This window comes from Podarcis cretensis (assembly GCF_951804945.1).
Source record: "Podarcis cretensis genome assembly, chromosome: 1".
Classification (NCBI taxonomy): Eukaryota; Metazoa; Chordata; class Lepidosauria; order Squamata; family Lacertidae; genus Podarcis; species Podarcis cretensis.
The window spans coordinates 89,093,867-89,112,456 of NC_137170.1; the positions used below are offsets into that span (position 1 = coordinate 89,093,867).

At 43.9% G+C, this 18,590-nt stretch overlaps 1 protein-coding gene across 14 annotated transcripts in view; it reads left to right on the top strand.

Annotated features, from left to right (window-relative positions):
• The window catches only part of TNS1 (tensin 1), a 327,307-nt gene that overhangs the window by 143,659 nt on the left and 165,058 nt on the right, over positions 1 to 18,590 (top strand). The window lies entirely within an intron of this gene.

Sequence of the window (18,590 nt, forward strand, 5' to 3'; positions counted from 1 at the left end):
AATGTGTATGTTGAGTTAAGGATTAGCACACTTGATCCATCTGAAACTACAAGGGTGGGGGGATTATGGCTGAGCAGAACCTTGGCAATGAGAAGGATTAAGGGGCAGAAGGGTGGGGATAGAGAGATCACTAGGCAAATGCTAGTATAAACAGGTAATGGAGCAGACCCTCAGCTGCATAAACACACAGGCAGAGCGTGACCCAACAGAGGGAATATTGTTCCTCCTATAGCCCTCTTAAAATGTGCAGAACCCTTGGGCTTGAGGAATGTGGTCTAATTTATGGGCCTGCAGAGGGAGTATCCCTCATCCTGTAAATTGTGTTACAATCCCCTACTTTTCTAGGAATACGTTCCTGTGTATACTTATCATTAGGATGAATGTTTTATAGAGGTACAGAAATGTTGCATTTCTGAACTGTGTTTCTGAATGCATTGCTCCCTCTTACAGTAAGCAAACACAGAAGGAATGAGGATTAAAGTTTCTGAAAGCCTCCAAGCTAAAATTGCACAGGATTCCACACCTTCCCCTCTTACTTTATTGTTCTGTGGGTTGTCTTTGCCATGTGTGTGTTCCACTTTCCCTGAATTTTGTTGTAGGAGAAATTTCTACAATTAACTCAAGAGCTGAAAGATATGCATTTTGATAGGCCCAACAGTTCAATTCCTCCTTCTCTTCCTCCCTCATATGAATATGTGCATTCATAAAACACTGCCAAAAAGAAAAATTGGTGATGGGGGCTGTACATATGAACTCACCACAGTTATTTTTTGTGGGATTTGATGGCTGGATTTGCTCTTGCACATTGGTAAAAACACACACAAAAGGAATGTATTTTTTGTGTGTGTTGTAAACTGCCTTGAGCATGGTTTTAACTATGGAAAGGCGGCATACAAATAAAATTATTTATGGATGTATATCCTGTCTGAAAGCCTGGAGAGATGCTGCCAAGTCAGTGCTGACATTATTGGCCTTGATGGGTAAATAGCCTGACTCAGTATAAAGCAACTTCCTATATTCCTGTGAGAAATCAGCTCATGAGGCTGCCTGTGGCTTTTGAGTGAAATCTTCCCTTCCTCGGCTGCTTTTATTCCTACCCAGCCCTCCAGCTGCAAAAAACTTTGGAGCTCTGACCCTTGGGCTGCAACAGGCAGAGATGCAGGGGGCAGGGCAAAAAGAGAGAGGAATTTCCAGCACTGCAGGGCATGGTCTATTGCTCAGTCTCTGACAAATATACCATGAAAAAAGACTTCCATAGTGTGCCCTCAAACAAAGTACATTTGGCCAGGAGATTATACAACCAAGGAAAATTCAGCTCTGTAGCTAGAAGGAAAATTGATTTTTTTTTTAAAGGGAGGGGATCATGGTGGAATGCCCTGCCACTTCAGACACTAAGAGCTGCCCACGCATCTGGCAGCTTTCCAGTCTGTTGTTTTAATGCTACAAAGCAGCGAGAAATATATAGTTTCCCGACTGGGGAAATGACAGCTGGTTTTTGTACAGAGTGCATGGCCAGTGCTGTCACACACACCCTGCTGCAGATGTGCAGGGTTGCAAGATTTCACTGATTGATCAGTATGATTAACTGGTTGCACTTTTTTCAACGGGAGCTTGAAACGGGAGTTTGACCTCATCGAAAGGACATTGTTTGATGTAAATAACATAACAACCCCCACCAAACCTATAAAAATTTGCTTCCAAATTACCTCTTACAGACTTTTATTTCCAAGCAAGCCAACAAGCCAGCAAGAGCTTCAATCTGTCCCCAGTTTAAATCAAGATCAGCTATTCTCTGTTAGGATCTGCATCAGTAGGTGGCACTCTTTCATCTGATCACACTAAAGTTGGATTTACTAACTGCACAATTCCTTCCTTTTGAAACAGATAATGCGAAGGAAGTGTGTATGCTTTTATTGGCTGGGGGTGATTCTGCTGGTGCAATTTTGGTCAGCTAAAGTTCTATGTAGGCACTGTCCTTTGCTCCAAAAAATGGAGAGGCTCTTGTGATTGCTGGGCTATATGCTGGTTTAAGTCCTCTAGTGGTCATTTAGCTTTAGAGCATGGTTGGCTGTGATGGTGGCACCTATACAAACTCACACTGTGTTTGGTTCATCTTTCTTAGTAATTCATAGGCACCGTTCCGGTAAATAAGCTGCTGCTGTTAGTTTTGGTGCTGTAATACAAATCTGGGTTTGTGAGACGGTTCTCTTCCTCCTGAACACATGGCTCCAGAAGCCAATGTTTAATGTCTAATCTATTAACCTGGAAGTGAGAATTCAACAGCAGCAATTTGTTTCAAAAGTTTTCCTGCTCCACCCTGTGTGGCTTTCCTCCTGGATGTTTAGCTTCAGGGACCAGAGGGAGGGGGAGGGGGAGAGAGAAGCTCGAATGAGCATTTAAGAGGAGGTTGAAGATGCTTCTTGCATTGGTCTGCATCCCTCTGCCACTAGAGATTTGTTTCTTCCCAGATTCCAGGGTGGAAAGAGCATGGGAAGAGGCGAACTCTGCCCCATGCATTCCCCTTCTGGGACCATCAGGGATGCTCACGTGTCTGAGGATTTGCAAAGGTCAGTGAAACAAATGCATTCTGTTTTCATGGCTCATGTAATGAAGAACTATGAAGGGTGTTGGCTTGCTCTGAATCCAAAGTGCAAACACATTTTTCTTCTTCCCCATCTCCTCCAATTTTACGTATACTGTACCAGGCCACAAATTCAAACAAAGGACAACATATACAACAAAGAATCTAGTGGTTCTTTTTCCTATCATTGCATCTATATAACTTGCAGTCCAACCGTCTGTCTTTATCTAAGGAAGTCAGTGTTCTGTATTGGTTGTGTAGATAGCTATCATGACAGTTGAGCATGCTGACTGGGACTGATGGCAGTTATGTTTCAACAATATATGGAAGACACTACATGGGCTAGTTAGACGTTAAGAGTTTTGTACTAGGACCAGGGAGATCAATTTCAGGTTCCAACTCAGCCATGAAGCTCACCAGGTGATCGTGGATCAGTCAGTATCTCTCAGCCTAGCCTACCTCAAAAGGTTGTTGTGAGGATAACATTAAGAGTGGCATCACATGGACCAGTTATGAGCTCCTTGGGGAAAGGGTGGGCTGAAACTGTATTGGGGGTGGGAGGCAAAACACACCCACCCACCACCATTCTGATAGCTTCGTTCTATGAAGTGCGTCTGAGACTTCTGTGCCGCCACTGCAGCTCAGCCAATCTGCTTGAGGGGTGTCTTCCACAGAATTTATGTGTAAAAAATACACTGTTCCTAACTATAGGACCTGACTATAGGATCTAATTTATTGTGCAGTTATTACTGTATTTTTTGCTCTATAAGACGCACTTTCCCCCTCCTAAAAAGTAAGGGGAAATGTGTGTGCGTCTTATGGAGCAAATGCTGGCTGCGCAGCTATCGCTGAAGCCAGAAGAGCAAGAGGGATTGGTGCGCAGCGATCCCTCTTGCTCTTCTGGCTTCAGGGATGGCCACGCAAAGCCTCTTGAGCGCAGCCGGAGCACTCCTGCCTCTTCGCTCAAGAGGCTTTGCGTTGCTTTCTTGTTTCTTGTTTTCCTCCGCTAAAAACTAGGTGTGTCTTATGGGTGGGTGTGTCTTATAGAGCGAAAAATACGGTAACTTCTGTTTTGGAAGGGACAAGTCCGCTTATCTATATTGTACAACAGTTGCATGGCAGGCTTTGGTCATATACAGAAAAAATCCTTGCCTCAGTTGCCTCATATAAGTCAGACTCTAGGTGGAAAAAGTAAAAAAATAAAAATAAAGTAGCAGACAGAAATAATTATTGTAGCGCAATAAATAACAACCAAACCTATAAGAAAGAAAACAATATAAATTTTAGCACCACAGCAAGAAGACGAAGAACAATAGTAACTGACTTGTAAGCATTGTGGCAAGATCCCATCCTGGTTATGTAATATCTATTGATAGCCAAGAGCGGCCACTTATGTAAACTGCTGCAAGGGAAAAATGGAAAAAAATAAATATTAAATGACCTGGAGTCATTCAGAAACAGCTCTTCCTTGAAACAGAAAGCTCAAGGTTGCCAGTGCTCTTTTTTTAGCTTGCAGGATCAACATACAGACAATGTGCTAATATAGCACTGGAAAATTTTGAGGCCCTTTGTTAGTGGAAATTAATGTGAATAGCATCATATTCCTGCTGGGGACTCTGGGATGTGCAGTCCCAGCCCCCTTCTTGGCATAATAAGACATCCTGCTCTGAGCACCTGCAATTGCCACTTCTTCCTTCTTTCCTTGGGTAGGTTTCACAGGTCCCTAGGAGGGCAAGGAATAGGGAAGATGGTTGAGGTAGTAGCAATGGGTACTTGTGTATTTGACTCCTCATGACACCCCTACACTTTATACAAACGTTTTCTCTGTGTGTAGCCATGCTGTTTCCCCATTCTATACCTCTCCTTCACTGATTGCATCCAGACTATCATGATGAGAAGGAGCCTAGATGAACAGGACTTGCGCATTCACCTGTCCTCTAGCATGGACATGAGAAGGAGATTGGAAGCTTCATTAATTGTACTTTACCTTTATGTCAAACTGTGCTTAATCCTTGCTATGGTTTGTTGAAACAAGCAAGTTTCATAAGCAATGTTTTTAAATTAGCTTGTTTTAAACATACCAGAGAAACTAACCATGGTCTGCCAGGTTCGAATAAAACAAGAAGCTGTGAGTTAATGAAAAAACCCAGAAACAATTTCTTCCAAACTTTTTTTTGCAGCTGTGCTGGAAGACCAATGTGGAGAAAGTTCACAGGCCCTAGGCTTGCCAAGGTTCATTCCTATTTTAACAAATCATGGTTTATCGTGATATGCTAACCCAGCCACTGCATTTTACAGTCATACCTCATGTTGCGTCCGCTTCAGGTTGTGTTTTTTTGGGTTGCGGACTGCCGGAACCCAGAAGTACCAGAACAGGTTACTTCTGGGTTTTGGCAGTTGCACATGCGCAGAAGCGCCAAATCACAACCTGCGCATGCGAACACTGAGGGTTGCGAACGTGCATCCCACATGGATCATGTTCGCAACCCGAGCGTCTACTGTACTTACAATCTATTACTTATGTTTTGTTGAGAATGTTGTGATCCTTGAGGGGACAGTAGATATTTTAGTGTTCCCTACAAATACTATGGATCCTAGTATTCCACTTTTAACTGTTATGCTCGGATCCCTATCTTACACTTCACTCTGTCCATTTGCAGTGACAGAGTATCTGCCCTGCGCAGTCTGTTAGGTTACTGAGCCACAAGCAACTTGTTATTGCAAACTAGTGTGGTGTTTTTCCCTTCTTCAGAAATCTAAGTTAATGGCCATGTGTACATTATTAAACAGGCTGTTGGAGAGCAGCCAGAGGAGTCTGGGAGCCAAGACTTGGTTCAGCCTGAACATTGTGTTCTCAGGACAGTTGCTCAGGGGATCTGGGCAAACCTGGGCAAACCCGAGAGCAGGAGGAGAGTGAGGAGCAACTTAGGGTTTTCCTCTTGGCGTGGCCTGTATCTATGCCTCTTCTTAACTTGATGGTATTAAGAGTATTTGTGCTGCCTTTCTATCACCTTCCAGCACAGACACACCCGCTCTCTTGTTCTTGGGAATCCAAAACATGTGTGTGTGTGTTTTTTTAAATACAGCAAGGTATCCAGGGAATGTTCTATCTTTTAACTCAGAGAGCAAGGCTGGAGCCTGTCCCCCCCCACCCCGCTCTGCTTTGGAAACTTACTTAGAACACCTTCATCTTGTGGCAGCTCACATTAAGAACAGCAAGTAGATGGCAGGCACACTGTTTATCTCTGCACTTTGTCTCCGCAGGGTTCCTACAACCAGTTTGATTTTTAATTAATTTTTTTTCTGGTGGCAAAACTCTCTTCCACTCATTGGGATGCATATTTACCCAGGTTTTGAAGACTTGAAGGCATACCTCCCACTTCCAACTGTAGCAAAGATACACCTTTCTCCTCTCTATTTTGCACAGGCAAAATATGGCATCAGTAGTACTGGCAGCCAAGAAAGTCCTGTATTAGATTTACACAAAAGTGTGGTTGGGATATACTTCACCTGGTGATGGGGAAAGGGGCCTAATAATTTCCCAACATCGCATTAGTTGCTTTAACAATACCACTTACCTTAAGCAGTGGGCGGCTTTGCCAGCTGCCATAGCAGCTGCAGCAATGACTCCTGAGCTCTGCCTCCAGTTGGATAGTTTAGATTTAGCCAGCCTGCCAAATTGGGTCAATGGCAGGCAGGCTCAGGGCAGGCTCACTCTGGGGTAGGGGGTGGGCCTGACTCCATGCAGGTCCACTCCCCAGGAGCAGTCAGGCTGGTTGATATCGGTTGTAATCCAATGCCTTTACCAAACCTCTTGAATTTGTCATCAATAAAGTTTTGGCCTGATTTGAACCATATAAGGTTGTCACAAGTGATCTTTGGTCAGTGGTGGCCTGCAGGGCAGTGGGCAGCATGGTACCTGGGCATGCAAAGAAGTGCTATAAATGACTCCATCCTCAGGTCCTTGCCTAAATTCTCAGGCCTTGTGACATCTCTCAGTGGTAGCTTTACCCTATAGAATTTTTCCTCCACTGGGTTTCTTTGTTTCCTGCATGAAGTAGCCAGGGCTTCTTCCACCAGGAGCAAGAGTGGAAACCCCCTATTCTTCACCATCTGGTCTAGAGATTTTAACAATTCACTGCACTCAGGAATGTTGGGTGAATAGGCATGCTTCTGCTGCAGAGGGATTCCTTCTGGGGAGCAGTAGAACCGCTTCAGTAACTGCTCTGTTCTCACAGGGGCCAACCAGATGTTCATGGGAAGCCAGAAAACAAAACCTGAGCACAATAGCACTCCCCTGCCCTGTGATTCCCAGTAACTTGAATTCCCAGCACAGTTCCTCAGTCAATGGAGGTAGAACACAACCGTCATGGCAAATGGTAACCTTGTTCTTCATGAATTTGTCAAATCCTCTTTTAAACCCATTCCAAGTTGGTGGCTGTCACTGCCTCTCCAACCCAGGACTTTTCCACATAGACCACGAGTAACTCTTTTTTCCCTTCCCTTCCCCCGCTGAGAGCTATGCAAGGCCTCTTCCATCTGGAAGCTGGAGTAGTCAGAGAGGCTGTCTCCATTTGACAGTTTATGGGAATCCAGCTTGCTGCCCCCCAGTCTCCTGCTCTTGCTACAACTTTTCAGAAAAGCCCCACCTCTAACTCTAGTTATTCTCTTGCCACCCACTCACTCTGTAGACATAATATTTGGCTTGGTTCTTGAGAAATGGCTGGGAACAGGAAGTAGGTTTTGTGTCACACTGTCTGGATCAGAGGCGATGCTTTCCTCCTACGAGGCTAGGGAGAGATGCTTCTGGGATGTGTCATTGCTTTCCAGCTATGAGGGCAACTTTGGAACACCTGCCTTTAGCAGCTTGGGGCTACAGTCGCTGCTCATGAAAGGAAGAAGAAAAGCAATTGTGCTTCTATTCCCTAGCATGACATGGGGAGATCTTCCTTTCCCTCTTGCCAGTATCAAAACATGCCCAGTATCAGCTTAATGAGTTGAAACGTGTTCCTCTTCAAGATCTTCCAGCTGCCTGGATTGTCCTCCCTTTGGCCAGAATGAGTTTAGAGCATCTCCCACAAAGAGTTTCACACAAAGCTAATTTGGCATTAGGGGCAGTATCCAGCACGCACATTCCTTCAGCGTAGTGATTTATGCTTGTGCAACAGAACTTCCCCCCTCTCTTCACTGTGTGTGTGTGTATGTGTGTGTGTGTGTGTGTGTGTGTGTGCCCTGCATCTTCCCCAGATCTGCTCTGGAGGGTTGGGGGAACCCCTAGAACAGATTTAGTGGGTGGGTGGGGAGTTCCATTGCTCAAGTGTAAATCCTTGTGCTGATGGGATGATTAGCTGAATACTACACTAGGAGCCTCTCCAGACTTGTGTTTTTTTGCAGGAGTATTCAGCACTTTGCCATTGATGCAATAATGGTGCATTAGTGCTGAATTTACACTGGGCTGTCCACACATCATCTCAGTTTATTAGTTGTTCTGTGATGCTTCCCCAACAGTAGTCATTACACCTTTGCTATATGTAATATATGTGGACCACCACCCCAAGGATTTGTAGCATAAAATGTTACGGGATTTCAGCAGCAAATTATGGGATTGATTGGAAATGGAGCAGTACGTCTGCCCCAAAACATTTTCAGGCTCAAACAATATGGAAAGCAGTACTGCATATAATGGTTCTCATGCCGTCATGAGTAGAGATTATGATGGATGCACAATAAAAAGGTTGTTTGGAGGGGATCTAGGATAAAAATAGGAAAAATAAGGGGTGGAGGTGCCACATGGTGTGGAGATTTCCTCCAGTATTTCACTATATATAAGCAGCGCCTTTGGTTCCTGCTCTGTCTGTGTTCACCTGCAGGTTTTGTGGTGATGAGGTGTACTTAGTCAACTCGTTCAAGCCCTGACAAAATGCCGTGTGTTGATATGCCCTTAGGAAGCCATGGAAAGATTGAGCTAATTTTGTATTTGCATTTTTGTCTGCCTCTCACATAATTTTTAATGAAGTTAGCATTCTCAAGATTCCAACAAGATTGCAGGTTGCACAAGAGGAGACTGAGGTGCCATCTAGCCACTGGCCCTCAAGACATGTATATCAAGTGGGTGTAGCCAGTGCTAAAAGTTTAAAATGTATGGGGATTCTGTAGCCTGCATGTATAATGCAAATTAAGCAAATACATACTTAGCATAACTCTGCTCATGGAGAAGTGCAGATGTTACTTGAACTCGTCCCTTAGTTGCATCACTTTGTGCATTTTCTCTGCACAAATCATTCCCTACAGAGTTACTATCAAACATTGCTAACAAAACCCAGCTGTATCTATGCATGTGGGAATGATAGTGTTCCTGAAAATTACCTTTTTTGTTCATGAATTTGGGGCTTTGTTGTTGTGCTGTGTTTGTATTGTTTGGGGCTCAAGCAATGCATCACATCATTTTTCAGTGGAAATCTTTTGTACTCAATATTTCCCAGGATTTCTGCGTGCTTTTTTTTTTTTTTTTTTTAGCTATAAATTTTTAATGTTTCCCCAATGAAATGCAGTTGACAGAGCCTGGAAAGAAGCTGTTGGAATTTCAGGAATGTTGTCGCTGCTTGGAAAAATGGAGTGTGTGCTTGTCCCTGGACACTCACTTCCTTTTTGCTCACTTCATCAGCGGCAAGGCACATGGAAGTAATGCTAGCATCACTTCATGCAAGACATCTCCAGGCAGCAGCTCCAGAACATCATGCAAGACATCTCCAGGCAGCAGCTCCAGAGAGTGAAGCAGCACCTGTCTAAAACTGGGAAGCATTGTGGGATGTAGCAAATGGGAATAGCTTTCATTGTAAGGAAAGGGTTTGGGGGTGGGTTGAGGGGTGGATGACAGTAGGTTTCTAATCAGTAGTGTCATCTCAAGATGAATTTGACAAGTGACTCTGATGGATTACGTAGTGCCTTTGTCAGCTGATCCAGGGTGTGCATTATCTTGCTGGTCCTGTATGCCAGTTGGCCTGACTGCTGTCCATTAGTTTCAGGATAGTAAGGGTTCAGCTTAGATCTGATGGAATGCGTAATGAGCAATATGCTGTAGCAGCTGCTCTGTTCAGGAATGGATTGATTTATCTAGCATACCTACGTTCATATAAGGCAGTTACAGTGGTACCTCGGGTTAAGAACTTAATTCGTTCTGGAGGTCCTGAAACTGTTCTTAACCTGAAGCACCACTTTAGCTAATGGGGCCTCCTGCTGCTGCCGCACCGCACGATTTCTGTTCTCATCCTGAAGCAAAGTTCTTAACGTGAGGTACTATTTCTGGGTTAGTGGAGTCTGTAACCTGAAGCGTCTATAACCTGAAGCGTCTGTAACCCAAGGTACCACTCTATTTGGGCGCAGAAGCATAACCTTCAATAAAATCCTGAAGTCTAACATCAGCAGCAGCACACACACATATGTAGTCACAAAAATTTCTGGAAGCCACAGGAGGGAAGAGTGCTCTTGTGCTCAAATACAGCTTGCCAGTGTCCCATGAACATCTGGTGAGCCACTGAGAACAGGGTGATGGATTAGACGGGCCTTTGGCCTGATCCAGCATGCTCTTCTGATGTTCTTATATATTTGTAGTTACATGTCATTGAACTATGAAATATTAAAGCTGAAAGTGTTTGGGTGTTTCTCCCCCCCCCCCTATTTAATAAGATACCTTCAATGGTGTGAAGATAATTATGGAATGAATGGTTGACCCTGGCCACACCCGTACACTTTGTTTCATTTCCTATGTTGTTCAGCCTTCACACAGGATTGCCCCAGAATTCCCAGATTTGTTACTTATGGAGCTGGTCAGAAATCTAGCACACAATCTCAAAGTAAGGTAGTCTTGCTCTGATCAGTGATCCAGACCCAGAGCAGCAACTTCCACTTTAGGTTTATTGTGGCATGGCTGTGTACAACTGGTTTCTGTTTAAATGAACTTTTATTGCAATTTCCATAGTATAATTAGAGAGTCACTGTATAATAATTAGTAGAGAACTTAATCCATAAAGAGCACATGAGCTTCTACCACATGCTTCAGATGTACACCATTCTGTTGCAGGATAAATAAATTCTGTGCCACATTTTTTTTAAAAAGGGATAAGTTCATAATGCCCTTTGGTGTTGCCATCCTTTTCATGTGTAGGATGAAGAGTGCTTGTAAAAAGCCACTCTGAGATGGAAGTACATGGCTGCGTTTTCATTTCAGTTGGCAATACCCTTGTATGGCTTTGCACGGCTTTTGGGTTGACATTTACAGTGGTTGCAAATTGTATCATTCCTTTGCTGTGTACTTTCAGCAGCAGCTCCACTAAACTTTCTTTCAACTCTTTTGCCAACTGGCAGAATGAGTCAGAGGGATGCAGTCTGAGTCAGCAGGCTCTGCCTGTCTGTGGCTATCTAAACTAGAAGCCTTAACTTGGTAACTTTCACAGGGCTATTGCAACACAGACGAGAATTGCGAACCATCTGAAAGGTCTCAGTTGGTTCATGAACCTTGATCTAGTCAGAAATCAGAGCTTAGAATAGGCAGATACGGAAAAAGTAAAATCCAGTCTTGGAGGAAAGCGTTTATGTTTTTTCTGTCACACCAGGAGTGGCCAATCTGGTTCCCTCCAGATGTTGTTGGACTACAACTCCCAGCATCCCTGACTATTGGGCCATGTTGGATGGGGCCGATCATAGCTGTTCAGAGCTGATCGGAGGGAACCACATTGGTTACCTGCACATCTCACTATCTGCCAGTTGTAGCTCTGGATAGGAAAACACCTTGAATGACAAAGAAGCAAATGAGAAACCTAAATTTAAGAGCTGTAAAAAAAATGGCGGGAGGAACGTTGACCCATATTGAATGCTGTTGGAAGTTCATTGTAAGCTTTCTCTGATCCCTGCTGGCACAGCTTGTGTTTATAGCTGAAGAGGGGCAAGGTACAAATGCTTTAAATATATAAATATTACTTTTGCTTAGAGCAAAATAAAATCAGTCCCACCCAGGCAAGAGGAATCAGCCATCCCTGCATCTGACCATTCTTTGCAATCCAGAAAACTGTTTGACACATCTAGACACATCTAGGGAACAGATGTATTTCCAAATGATGTATCGGGTATGTATTTATTAAGTGCATGGAAAATAGGTTAGGTGGGAAGGCGGGGTATTTGCAAAATTCAGGTGAATTATTGGGAGTTTTGGTAAACTGAACATATCTAAATGTGTTGAATTGTTTCTTTAAATGTAAAGGTTCATCATTGTTCCACCCAATGTGTATGTCTTTAAGGGGCCAGAGCAAGGGCCAGAGCAAAATAACGAGACTCAGCTTTACAGCTGTGAAACATAGCAGGTGCTGCTGAGTTGTATTGATTAAGCTGTGTCAGCAATTGGGTGTAGTATATAAGGAGCCTAGACAGCATCTTAAAAAGTAGAGACATCACCTTGCCAACAAAGGTCCGTATAGTAAAAGCTACGGTTTTCCCCAGTAGTGATGTATGGAAGTGAGAGCTGGACCATAAAGAAGGCTGATCGCCGAAGAATTGATGCTTTTGAATTATGGTGCTGGAGGAGACTATTGAGAGTCCCATGGACTGCAAGAAGATCAAACGTATCCATTCTGAAGGAAATCAGCCCTGAGTGCTCACTGGAAGGACAGATTGTGAAGCTGAGGCTCCAATACTTTGGCCATCTCATGAGAAGAGAAGACTCCATGGAAAAGACCCTGATGTTGGGAAAGATGGAGGGCACAAGGAGAATGGGGACGACAGAGGATGAGATGGTTGGATGGTGTTCTTGAAGCTACCAGCATGAGTTTGATCAAACTGCGGGAGGCAGTGGAGGACAGAAGTGCCTGGCGTGCTCTGGTCCATGGGGTCACGAAGAGTCGGACACGACTAAACAACAACAACATATAAGGAGCAGCACCTAGCTCTCCCATTACCCTGGGGGATGGGTTGGTGGTTGAGTCTGGTTTGTTGTTGATGTATTTAGTGTAAATGGAGTTTTTGTTTTTCTTATTAAAACCTTGTTTAAGTACTTTTTGAGTCCCTTTTTAATGCTTGGTCTCCCCAGCAAGCTCTCTGCAGCGCTACTAAACTGCAAATGGCCAACAAAATGAACCTCTTAAATGTAAAAATGGAGGGAGGAGTCATGTATCAGATGGATAGCAACTCAATGGTATGGGAAAGGAGATACAAGCAGTGGACAGAGAGCAGCATCTTTGGTCATGTAAGATGAAGGATTTATGGAAAAACATGTAGAGAAAAGAGGAAAAGACAAATATGTAAAAAAGTACAAGACTGGAAAATTAAATCAAACCCAAACCCAGAAGGTCTGTTTTAGCACAATTAAGTTGGAGAAAATAGCCATTCATTATATGAGAGATGGCAGAGTAGGCCAGAATAGAAGATTAGGGCAAGAGATGAGCTGAAAAATTAAAGTAACAAAAGTTGTAGGTCATCATTCTTAAGGTGGTGTTGAACACAAAATGAATATATAATGTAAAAAGAAGGGGGCCTAATACTGATCTCTCAAGAACTCCTGTAAAGGGAAAAAACTGTAAAAAACGAATAATTATAAAACTCCTTAAAAGAGCGATGAGAAAGTTGTTATTAAAATCATGAGAAAACAATGCCTGAAAAATGTAAGATAGAAAGGAGAAATGAATGGTTGTCTGAATTAGAGACTGTATTGGAGATGAGCCCAGCACTAGATGTGCAGAATATTAACTCTTAGATTTTGCTGAAAGGAGATACGCAATTGGCAATATGCGTCAGAAAAGAGCAAAACCAGATTGAAAAGGATCTATAAGAGAAAGTGAAAGAGAGGAAAGTAGCAAAACAACCCTAGGCATGTCTATTCCTAAGTAAACCACAGAATAAGATTATCAATAAGATAAGATAAGAACAAAGGAAGAAAAGACTTAAAAAATAAAATAAAAAGGCCTGCAAGGGCAGAATTAAAGGAAGAACCGGAAGACAGAAACATGGCAAATGTAGAATAGAACCTAGAAGGAAAGTTCAAAAGGGTAATAGAATTTTACATGGGAACTTGGTCAAGAGGATTAGTATTAGCATGGATTTAAATGGAAACAAATCAGATAAGTTAGAGAAAAAGAAGCAAAGGAATCAGCATCTTAATGATATGAAAGAAATGGCAGAAAAAAAGCAATGCAGAAGATGTTCAGAATGAAGGGCAGATAGAAAAAAGTCTTGTCCAAAGAAAATTCACTAAAAGCTAGTGGACAAAAGAAAGAAGAGCATGGGTGGCAGGGTGAAGAAGTAAAATTTACAAAAAGGAAAGAGTAGGGGATGAGAAATGTATATGAGAAGAAAATTTTAATTGCTTAGCCGAGGACAGAGCTGAAGAAAACATAAAACTGCAATGAAAGTATTCAGGAGAAGAATGATCTTTACACCATAGACCTTCAGCAGAATGAAGGGTAGAGATAATGAACATTTGGAGTAAACAGGATGACAGAAGAAAAAGAAAGCATGATCAACACAACAGAGCAAAGCAGACAAGCGAGAAAGGAAGTACAGAGGTAAGTGATGATGTTGCAGAGTGTGCGAAGGAAGCAGATGAAAGCCGATAGAGATAAACAGAAGTTCTTGGGATCACATGACCGATGGTCAAATGACAACATGAGACAGAGGAGGAATGCGAAGGAGAATATTGAATATTGAGGAATAAGATAAATAAATGGTGATCTAATAAGTTCATTAACAGAACAACAAGAAGAAACAACAACAAGATCTTGGATATTATCAGCTGTGTGAGCAGGGCTTTCCCCCCCAGCTGGAACTTGCCAGAGCTCAGTTCTGGCACCAATCAGGTGGGTGCCATTGCCATTATAAGAGAACAAGGGAGGCGCTCATGTTGACTTTCAGCACCTCTTTTTCAAGAAAAATAGCACTGTGTGTGAGCAAGGGGAAGGAAAGAGCTCCAGAAGATATGAGGATGTCTGCTCAGATGCCCACAGGAGGGCGAGGCACTAAGGAGGGGGGAGGAGAGGAAAAAAACCAGGTCAAAGATTGACTCATCAAGCATTGAGCATCGCCTTTCCAGATGCCTTGTTTACTGAGCACCTAATTTGCTTGCACAATGCCTGTCTGGATGTTAGATTATATCCAATCTTTATTGAGCATTCATTCTGATTTGCTAGTGGGGTGTTTATACGTCTTCCTGTTATTCAGACACCCCAGACTTTTCGATGCATTTCCCTATAACTTTGTAAATGGCAAAAAAATCTGATTCTTTTTTAAAAGTGGATTCGTTGGGCTGGGGCAACAAAGCCCTTTAATCCAGTTTAACTGCAGAAACCTACGGTTCTAATATGTGCTTGTATCCCTCCTGCATAATAGTGACAGTCTGGAGGAACCACAGTCCTTTTTTGGAAACTGTGTACTGTGCCCTGCTTTGATACTCTCCCCATCCCTGCTTTTGTGGTCCAAGAGAGGTAGCAAAATGAGGAGATACATCTAGGTGCTGGTTGATTGCAGCTGGATAGGTTAGTCACTATTCAATGGCCTTCTCTGGCCAATGATGTGAGGGGAAGTGTAGTACCCATCCAGCAGGTCTTCCAAAAAGGAAATGCACTGCTCTCTACAGTGGAAGATTTCAAACATCAGTCCATACATCGTATAAATAATATAGATAGTTCCCATTGCCAGCAGTCAGGTGGACACTTTGCATACTGAAGAAATCAATTCATGAAGAGTACAGGCACCATCTTTCAGTTCAGCCACACTTCTGTGCAAAAGCAGGGAAGGGGTGGGCACAGCTGAAGCAGCCTGAGCGCAGGCAGGGAGAACTGTGGAAGAGCAGGCGACAAGGGAAGGACCTGTGGATATCCATTCATTTGGCGATTAGTGTCTTGGAAGGACACCGCTTGAGACTTTCTGGCTTTCTCCATTCCCAAGAGCTTATCCTGGTATGTCACCTCTCATTCTCTAAAGTATTCCGTGGTGGCCAGGCACTCTGCAGGGTCACAGCATTGTTCAGGCTCCCCTTCCAAGCTTCCATCTTCGGCAAGCTCACACGGTCGAGTCCGGGAACGGCAGCAAATCCCTTCAGACTTAACTTGGTTTTAAAACGTTCCCTTCTCTTTCTTCTTTTGTTTGAGACATTTGGCGGCTCCAGCTTTTTAGAAGCAGCCATCTCCGAGACAAATGCCCCTAATGTGCAAGCCACAACTGGATCCAGATGTGCAATAAAGTTGCAGCGTAGGGATGGGAAGAGGGGGAGGCACCCGGAAAGCTTGACTCATCAAGGGCCGACTGTGTTTTGGGAGGTATAGGCTTCTGGCCAGGGAGGTGTGTGAGCGGGGGGATCATAATGCATGCAATGCGACTCCCCTTGAGCTGATGGAAATTTTTAAAAAGGCTGAGAGAAGAATTAATCCCAGAAGTAAGGGAGGGACCAGTTCCTGTGCTGTCTTCCAAAGAACTGCCCTTAAAGGAACTGTCCAGCTGCCCAAATGTTTGGGCAGTTTAAAAGGAGCTCAGTGGAACCTTCCCGCTGCCTGGATTTTGTTGATGTTGCAATTGTACCTGGTGAATGCTAGCATCTGCCATGAGTAAGTGAATGTAAAATGTCAGTTCCTCTGTGTCTCTTGTGGGATTCTGCAAGGGGGGGGGTAATCAGGAGAGAAAGGATGGGCTAATAGAAGGGCAGGGCTGTGGGTATTTCATACTTGCTTAATAGGCACTGTGGAGCCTGGTCCAGAAATTTCTCTTACAAACGTCGTTGGTCTCGATACTCCCACAGAATCAGAAGTAAAATGCAGCCTTTGTGCACAAGTCTGTCTATTCTGAGCACATCTTTCATCTCCCTGTTGGGCATTTTCCTGTCCAAAAACACCCCTCTCCAACTGATTCCCTTCCATTCCACAGGGCTACAAATATAGGTGCGTACCCTTGTCAGCCAAGGTTGTGTGTGGTCCTCTAGTTGTTACTGGACTGTAACACCCATAATCTCTAACCATTGACCATGGCTGGGCTGATGGGAGCTGGAGGGCCACAAGTCCCCCCCCTGCAACTGCTAGAATATTGAGGGTGGGTGGAGAAGCAGCTTGGGAGACCAGGGTTCAAATCCCCACTCAGCACGAAGCTCAAAGGGTGACCCTGGGCCAGCCACTGTCTCTCAGCCTGACCAACCTCACAGGGCTGTTGCGAGGATGAAACGAGAAGGGGATAATTTTGTTTGCTTCCTCAAGCTCCTTGGAAGAAAGATGGAAATAAAAATAGATAGAAATAAATAAATCTGGAATAAAAAAAAGGGCTGGTGAAGTTTGCATGTAACATGTAAGTTTATGTCCTTGAGTCAGAGAAATGCAGTTTTTGTATTCCTCTTTTTCAGCCTTACAGCACAATTCTGTGCATAGCTATTAAGAAAAGTTCCATTGGATTCAATAATAGTAAGTGAGTATAGGACTGCAGCCTTAGACTTGGCCTTACTCTGCACACATTCTCAATTGCTGTTCTTCACATTGTCAGGGAATAGCCAAAACCTTACCCAGTAATTACGGGTTAAGGCGGGGCGCATCATGGCCTGTCCCTCATCTTCTGTGTATGATCTGACATGGACAGCTAGGTAAACAAAACTGGGAAATGGTGAGTGTCTTGTCTAAACATTCCTTGAGCCTCCTTGTGCTGGTTGTAAAAGGATTAATGGAAGCAGGGCTCTATGCTGAACACAATTTATGACACAGTATTCCGTGTGTGTAAGAGCAATTGCATTCTGTGGGACTTCAGAATTTTGGAAGTGACTGCTCTCTAGCATTCTGTAGAAATTGATTTGTCTGGGGGAAGGGCAGGAACTCAGTGGGAGAGAATCCACTTTGCATGCAGAAGATTCCTGGTTCAACCTCTGGCTTGGGAAAATTCCTTGTTTGAAACTCTGGAGAGCTACTTCCAGCCAATGTAGACAATATTGAGTTGATGGACTAGCGGTCTGACTCTGTTCCTATGTTATCCGAGAACAGCTCACACTTGCAAAGACGTTGGGCTGTCTGGACTAATTATATGGAGTGTCTTTGGGTTGTCTACAGATGCAGCAGCCTGAAGCGGCCGGATCCTGAGATAGTAGTGCCACCCCAGAGTGTAAGTCTGGGAGTCCTTTAGTTAAAAATGTTTCCCCATATTAAAATCCCTGTAGGGAAAAAAATAGTTTATCAGGGATAAAAATTATAGCTCAACCCATTTCCTGCATTGTTGGTTTTCTTCTTGCAAGAAATCTTTAAGCACAGGTGGGCATTAACAAATGTGATCCTCCCACTTGCAGTCTAAAGTGGTCAGTGGAGGCTGACCCACTAGGGACAATGGAGCACTGCCTCACCAACCTCAGTCTGCCCTCAGTGACCCCCCACCTGCCTGATTTCTTACCTACAACCAGTCCAGAGCATGGCACTGGCTGTCAGCTCCTTCCTCCTTAGCCTCATGGTTGTCTTTGTAGAACTTGGAAGGTGGTAGGATGGGGTCAAAACTAGAATGAATTGGCTCTGGCGCCACCTGCTGTTGGTCTCCCTGCCTTTTGCCCTACAACTCCCAAAGGGAGCAAGCCAACACTGAAAGTAGTGCAATCGATTCTCTCACCTCAGAACTCTGCCCCCTCATGCCCACCTTAGTGAGCTGCGCTTGTGGGCCAGGCCAGCATGAGTTCTGTGGAGAGGTTATTTTCGAAGATGGAGCATGAGGTATAGCTTTCCTGAGAAAGCCCCCAGGACACCTCTGCTCAACTCTGCTCTCCATTAAGAATGGCATGGCAGACATGCCCCATTTTCCAGCTGTGTGTCTGGACAGGCTGATAAGACTCAGATGGGCAGCCCGTTTGCATAAGGAATTTGCAATGTTTTATTTCACCCTCCCCTCCAAGAAACAATCCATTCTCTCCCTGCCCCTTGGACTCCCACTCTGATTCTTCATATGGGCTAGCTTATGAATGCCATGCCCTTTAAAGCCGAAGGAGGGAAAAAGAGCCCCGCACAGCTAGTGGTGTTGTTTT